Source organism: Pelophylax lessonae (assembly GCF_965119305.1).
Source record: "Pelophylax lessonae genome assembly, chromosome: 1".
Classification (NCBI taxonomy): Eukaryota; Metazoa; Chordata; class Amphibia; order Anura; family Ranidae; genus Pelophylax; species Pelophylax lessonae.
This window is the reverse complement of record NC_138768.1, coordinates 381,317,129-381,324,880: the sequence shown is the minus strand read 5'-3', so window position 1 is coordinate 381,324,880 and position 7,752 is coordinate 381,317,129.

Sequence of the window (7,752 nt, the reverse complement as noted above, 5' to 3'; positions counted from 1 at the left end):
ACTCATGATGATTAACTTTACATAACATCACTGTGGAAATAACTTGCTTATGTTGACTAAAGCAGGTCATACATTAGTAGGAAAAAAAAAAAAAGGATCAGATTCCTCCATGCACTTAATATCCCCTCCCCATTCGGGCCTTGTTATCTGACAGCGGGACCTGGCGCTGCCAATGATGCAATTCAAATGGCAATGCAGCCAGTGATTGACCAAACTTTTTCATATGACAGAAGTCAACTTCTGTTTGACAAAAGTCAATCTAACAAATAACTCCCTGTTTGACTTCTGTCAAACAGGGATGACCACACACTGATCAAAATTTGGCCAGTCTCTGCTGAACCACCTGAATTTCGATATGCTATTGGCTACTTTCAGCAGAATTCAGCTTTTAGTAGCTTAAAATGGGTAGACTACTGAAACACAATTTTTGATTAATTAGTCTGGGCAACAGCACCTCACTAATACTTGCACTGTTATGGTACCAAAAAATATATTCAACTTTTACAGGTGTTGTAGGTGGGTAAAAAAATGTCCTAGTCTTAGACTGCTGGAATTGCTTGGCAGGAGATAATAAAGAATCTAACACTTCCAGAACCCATGGTACCCCATTCACCGGTTTGATCTACGGGCATCTACATCACCACTGAGTGCTGTTGTGGCATAGGGGCTGGCAGGGCCCTAAAAGGCTTACAGTTGGAGACAAGGACAATCCTGGAAATGTCAGATTCTGCATATTCTTCATTCGTGGTTTCTTTTCAACACAGCAGACATTGGTGGCAGAGGAACAGGTAAGCATTAAAGTGTTTTTCTGGTCAATTCGTTTTTTTGGTGTAGCACCCTACAGGTAGGTGCTAGGTCAAATATAGTGGGCTTTGTCTGCCTAACAGCAGAGCCATGCTTTCCTTTGTGCAGGTAGGTTGTCATGGCTACCAAGTGTGTCTGCTGAGAGGGGAGTCTCCTCACTGGCCGTGAGGAGGCGGATGTCTCGGGGTGTCACTTGAGAATCCAGAGAGTGCTGAGCTGAGCTGAGGGGATCCGGTGTTCCGAGAGCCTGCTGAGCGTGAGAGGGGTCCAGTCCCAGGAAAGCCTACACAGGTCGTGAGTACTGCGGATTGCCCCTGGGGGTTTGCCAGAGTCAGAGGGGACAACTCTGGAAGAGGTTCTGGGATCCAGTGCCAGCTAGCTGAAAGGGGGTACCTAAGTTGAGGACCCTGAAGTTACAGAGGGGGTTGCATAGTCAGTGAACCCCAAAGAATTCCAAGAATTTTTTGGAAGATTTTTTCCAGGATTAAGTCCCAAGTGTAATTAGTTAAGCCTAAAGGAGTATCCCACTCATTCCCTTCTCCCATCCCCTTTTCTACAATAAAAACCACAAAACCAAGATGCCAGAGTCGTCCATGTCTCAGTACTCACACCCAGGGTCGCAGCTAACATGGGCTGGAGATGTAACCGGTAACAATGGCAGACCCACATCATGCCACAGGCCTAGAGAACCTGCTACATTGGTTTTGTTTTTTTGGATTGAGTGGGGAAGGGTTAGCTCTCCTGTCAAGCTTTTATTGCTGCCTGAATTGTACCATTGTCATCAAAACAGAATATGAGAGCAAATATAAAATGTAGGAGTTGTCCCCAGAACAAGAGGTGAGGGGAAATCTTCCAACGGGGGATCCTGTAACAGAGACAACAGTCTAAGAAGGGAATTTCCCTCACTGTAAGAGATTTCTACTATTTTCCTGCTGTGTCTCTGGGACAGGAAATGACAGGAAATTTTCCTAGGGGTATACACAGCAAAAATAAGTTGGCAGGGGGTTTAACCCTTCTCTACTCGATCCAAAACGAAATAAAGGTTTGGCTATACATTTAAGTGTTTTTTTTTTTTTTTTTTGCATGTTTATTATAGAGACAGTTACTTTTAATAGATCCATATAATTATCTGCATTCTTGTTTATTTTGGCTCCAAAGGATATGAAGAAGAGCATTTCGGATGTTTTTGTGAAATAGGGAGCCATCTGTCTGCACTTGTAATGTAATTTCTCATTGTACTATATGAAGCAATAAAATTTAACAAAAGCCATGACCTGTTGTACCTAGTGTTTGGCCGGTCACACTTGCCTGTCAACCACTCACTTAGGTATTAAGCCAACTGGATTAGTAAACCATTTCCTTCTGAAAGCTTAGATAGAGAACAGAGCAATATTTCATACTTTTATATTGTGGGCTCCAACCACAGATATGAACATGTTTCCATGTATATTACTCCTACAAAAGCTTTGTTTTCTTGTGATGAGAGTCATCCTGGAACAGTTTCTCAACCATCTAGTGTTTAGTGAATAGCTTTTACGTGCCAAGCATATTTTAGCTTCAATTGTTTACAACACTAATTAGTTAAGATGTAATATACTGTATATAAATAAATCAACAAAAATATTATAGCTGCTTCTCATCACCCTATATAGTAACACATTGTACACATTACGCTTTTACCTAATATTTAGAGCTGTGGTTTTACTTGCTAAAGCCACCTGCAAAGTATGTCCCAACCAGAAGATTCTCTCAAAGACCCATGTAGGGATAGACTTAGACCCTTAAATACACTGTGTAAAGGCAGTTGGGTTTTTTCTTTTTTTTTTTTTTTAAATGGAAGGGTCTGGAATAGCTGTTTAATTTATCCTGGGCATGAGCATGACCCAAACTGACTCTCCTCCACAACTCAAAGTTCAAAAATACTAAGATAGATACTGTCATTGCAACATTATTAATATTATTATTATTATTATTATTATATAGGATTTATTTAGAGCCAACGGTTTGTGCAGTGCTTTACAATGTGAGGGCAGAGAGTACAATTCAATACTTGAGGAATCAGAGGGACCTGCTTGTTAGAGATTACAATCTAAAAAAGAGGGTCAGATGCAGTGGCGTCACTAGGGTTGGTGTCACCCAGTGCGGTAACTCACGGTGTCACCCCAACCCCTTTTAATAATGTTTTTTTTTTTTTTTTTCGTAAATCATAGCAAATAACACTAAATGTAATGGAAATAGTGACATTAACAACTAGGAGAATTAAAATGACCTTTACATTACAATATCATATCCCATAGCCAGTGGCGTAACTACAACCTTCAGGGCCCCGGTGCACAAAACATGAAGGGCCCCCCTGACCTCCCCCTGAAGGCTGTGGACATGGTACAGGGGGAGATGGTTAGAGGCTGTGGACATGGTACAGGGGGAGATGGTCAGAGGCTGCAGACATGGTACAGGGGAAGATGGTCAGAGGCTGCAGACATGGTACATGGGAGATGGTCAGAGGCTGCAGACATGGTACAGGGGGAGATGGTCAGAGGCTGTGGACATGGTACAGGGGGAGATGGTCAGAGGCTGCAGACATGGTACAGGGGGAGGTGGAGGGGTCTTACCTGGCCGTGATGAGAGGTGCGCTCCACTGCTGGGCCACTGCAGTAATTTGCTTTAGATTTAAAAATGGCGCCCCGCCGGCGCCATTACGTCACTGTTGACAGAGAAGAGGCGGGACCGATTACTTAGCTGAGACTGAGAGGAGACAGGACAGAGAGGAGGTGGGGCGGAGGCGGGATGAAGTGCTTAGCTGGGAGGAGGCGGGACGGAGAGAAGACATCCTCGGGTCTGAGAGGAGGCGGAGCGGAGGCAGGACGAACTGCTTAGCTGGGAGGAGGCGGGACGGAGGTCGAGCATAATTGTAATAGTGCAGAGCTAGCTGATTTAGTCTGCCCCCGTTCCGTCTCCTCCCAGCTAAGCAATCCGTCCCGCCTCCTCTCAGACCCGAGGATGTCTTCTCTCCGTCCCACCTCCTCTCAGCTAAGCAACCAGTCCTGAATTCTCCCGATTGGCCAATCCGGGCCTGGGTGTCACCCTCCCCCCGGTGGACACCCTGGTGCGGTCCGCCCCCTCCGAACCCCCCTTGTTACGCCCCTAGTCAGATGATACAAAAGATAATATTGGTGGGGGATGAGCTGATGGAGAAAATAAAGTACAGTTATTAGGTGGGGGTAGGATAGGCTTCTATGAAGATGTGGGTTTTCAGGGATAGTTTAAAGCAGATGTGGAGTAGGAGACATTCAGACAGATTGGGGTAGTGAATGCCATCAGATTAGAGAGGCTCGAGAGAAATCCTGGAGGCAAGCATTGGAGGAAGTGACAAGGGAACTAGAGAGCAAGAGATCTTAGGAGCAACAATGACAGCGATTAGGTTGGTATTTTGAAACAAGGTTAGTGATGTAGCTGGGGCCGAGTTGTCGATGGCTTTGTAAGTTTTTGTTAGTATTTTGAATTTAATTTGTTGGATGCGCTGATGCCAGTGGAGGGATTGGCAGAGAGGAAAAGCAGACACTGAACAGCTGGTAAGGTGGATGAGTCTGGTAGCAGCATTCATGATGGACTAAAGGGGATAGCCTATGTAAAAGTAAGTCAATGAGGAGGGAGTTGCAGTAGTCAAGGTGGGAGATGACCAGGGAGTGATTTAGGAGATTTGTGGTGTCATAGGTTAGGAAGAGGCGTATTTTGGAGATGTTGTGTAGGTTGAAACAGCAAGTTTTGGACAGTGATTGGATGTGGGGCCAAAAGGAGAATTCAGAGTCCAGGATTACACCTAGCACCCTGGCACGGGGGAAAGGGTTGATAGTTGTGCCATCGATCTTGACAGAGAAGTCAGGAGAAGAGGCACGTGGGAGAGGAAATATTATGAGCTTGGTTTTGGATAGATTCAATTTGAGGAAGTGGTGTGACATCCAGACTGATATGTCTGTTAGTAAATTAGAGATACACATGGAGACTGATGGAATAAGCTGTGGCCTGTGGGGTAGAGAGATTTAGATGTCATCAGCATAGAAATTGTATTGGATTTCATGGGAGTATATCAACTAACCCAGAGAGAAGGTGTAGATCGAGAATAAGAGAGGTCCAAGAATAGAACATCCACTCTAATAGCTACTGTATACTGCTACAACCTGATATACCTGTTGCCGTCTTTAGTAAGTGACACATTCTTCCTAGGATCCATGTAGGTGATAAACATATATAAACGGTGTCAAAATATAGCTAAATCACAACACACCCCAAGTGAAATTTAAAAAAAACTATTTTTGTTATAATGTGTCTATCAAAAAATAAAGTGGCATCACAAAAAAACTTGCATTGAGCAGTATTGCGAGCCGTGCCAGCTGTGAACAGCATGAAATACATTCCTCCGCCTCGCAGTCATCAGTGTAGTAATGGACGTGGGTGAGATTCAGATGTCAGCTCCTGCCTCCAGACGCATATCGTCTTCAATAGACTTCTTCAGTGGGGTCAATAGACTAAGGGTGGGTTCCCACTAATGCATGTTCCCCACATCCAATATGCATTACAGGAGAGTGTGACTGACTCTCAATGGAGCCGATTCACAAAGCTCCAGGGCGGCCGCGGTCTGCACTGGAAAAGGGTCCTGTGCGTCTTCTGGTCGGTTTCAGCCACAAATTCAGACCTGATTAGCACCTGAAACTGAGAACAGGGATGCACCGGATCCTCTGCTGTGAACCGCGGTCGAAGCTAGTGTGAACCCAGCCTTACAGTATATTATAAGAACAATGGCTGGTTCACACCAGATGCAGTCCAGCCGTTTTTAGTCTGCATCAAACACATACAAAGTGTTTGCAATGTGTTGCATGTAAACGCAAGGGAACACATCTAAACGCACCAAAAAATGCACCAGAAAGCACATTGTCCTGAGCATTGGCTTTGTTAGCGGGGAAGCCGATGCGGGTGTCAGGCAGCTCCGATTGCCGCCTGACACGCACGATTTCTCCCTGCTGAGAGAGACGGACGGTTGGCTGATGTAAACACAGCCGACCGTCCTTCTCCCTGAAATGATCACAGAGTTCATGTGATCCTGCTATGTAGGGTCGCATGTCTCTGTGATCATTTCACAAGCCCAACCCCCATACAGTTAGAATCACTCCCCTATGGTCACATTTAACCCCTTGATCACCTATACTGTTAACCCCTTCCCTGCCAGTGTCATTATTACAGTAACAGTGCATATGTTTAGCACTGATTACTGTAGTAATGTCACTGGTATCCCCAAAAGTGTAAAAAATGTCATTTAGGGTCCGATCTGTCCGCCGCAATGTCGCAGTCCTGCCAAAAATCGCATATCGCCGCCATTACTAGTAAAAAAACAAAAAACAAAACATTAAAAATTACATAAATCTTTCCCGTAGTTAGTAGACGTGATAACTTTTGCACAAACCAATCAAAATACGCTTATTGCAATTTTTTTTAACCAAAATTAAGTAGCAGAAAACAAATTGGCCTAAAATGTTAAAAAATTTGGATTTTTAAATTTTTTTTTTGAGAATGTCATATAGCAGAATGTGAAAAATATTATTTTTGTTTTAATTGTCTCTCTTTTTTTGTTTATAGCGCAAAAAATAAAAATCATACATGTGATCAAATACCACCAAAAGAAAGCTCTATTTGTGGGGAAAAAAGGACGTAAAATTTGTTTGGGTACAGCGTTGCATGATTGCGCAATTGTCCGTTAAATTAACGCAGTGCCGAATCGCAAAATAGGGCCTGGTCATTAAGGGGGCAAATCCTTCCGGTCCAGAAGTGGTTAAAAAATGGCATGGGCACCCTCCACCACAATCAATACCAGACCCTTATCCACTCATGCAGCACAGCAAGTCAGAAAAGGGAGGGGGGGTGACTGTGCCCCCCCCCCCAAAGCACCTTGTCTCCATGTTGATGGGGACAAGGGCTTCTTTCCCACAACCCTGGCCGTTGGTTGTGGGGGTCTGCAGGAGGGGGGTTTGTTGGAATCTGGAAGCTCCCTTTAACAAGAGGGCCCCCAGTGTAAAAAAATGACAGTAGGCAGTCCTTTATAAAAAAAAAGGCCCCTAAAGTAAATGCATTGTCAATCACGACGTCCGCCACCACCACTGACCCGAAAAAAAAAAGTCAGTTCCCGTTGTCTGCCAGCTCCGCCGTCTTACAGTTCTTAAATAACTAACACCCGGTAATGTAGCCAGGTAACCATGCCCCCTTGTGATGTTGTCAGCCAGGGGCATGCTGGGCAACAACATCACAAGGAGGCGGGGTCACCTGCTGACAGCTGATGACTCATTGGATGTTAAGGATGCGGCGGCCACCTGCTCCTTAACAACCGACTATTTACAGTTTGTTATGGAAGAAAAGAAAAAAAGAACAACTCATTGAAAACTACATAAAAAATGTAAAGCTTGTGTTTTTTGGTGCAAATCCATGTAAGTCTATTACACGTGTAGCACTGCCCCCTAGAGGGTTGCTGGATATAGTCTCTTCTGGATTCCCCTGGGCTACCCGTAGCAACAGTCTGTGGAAACGTATCACTTTAAATACTTGGCTCAGACAATGAACAGTCCAGGGGATGTTGTTTTGTAGTTTGGGATGAGTGGGATACTCCATCTGGCAACTATTCACAATGGTGAGGACAACTGACTTTAGAATGGGGCAAGGCAGCCGCTTCACCCTGCCACTGAAGTGAAGACAGATTAAGTGTTCCTGCTTGAATTTCTCTTCAGGGTTCTAACTTGGCACCCCCTTTCTCTCTTACTGTGTGTGCTGACACCTGCCACTGACTCTTGACTGGAGTGGTCCCCTTCCTGGGCAGACCCCTGGGAAGCTTCCTGGTACTTACGGACACTGTTTTTACCAGAGCTGCTCTACCACCAACTTCACCAGTCAGCTTTCATGGACCTC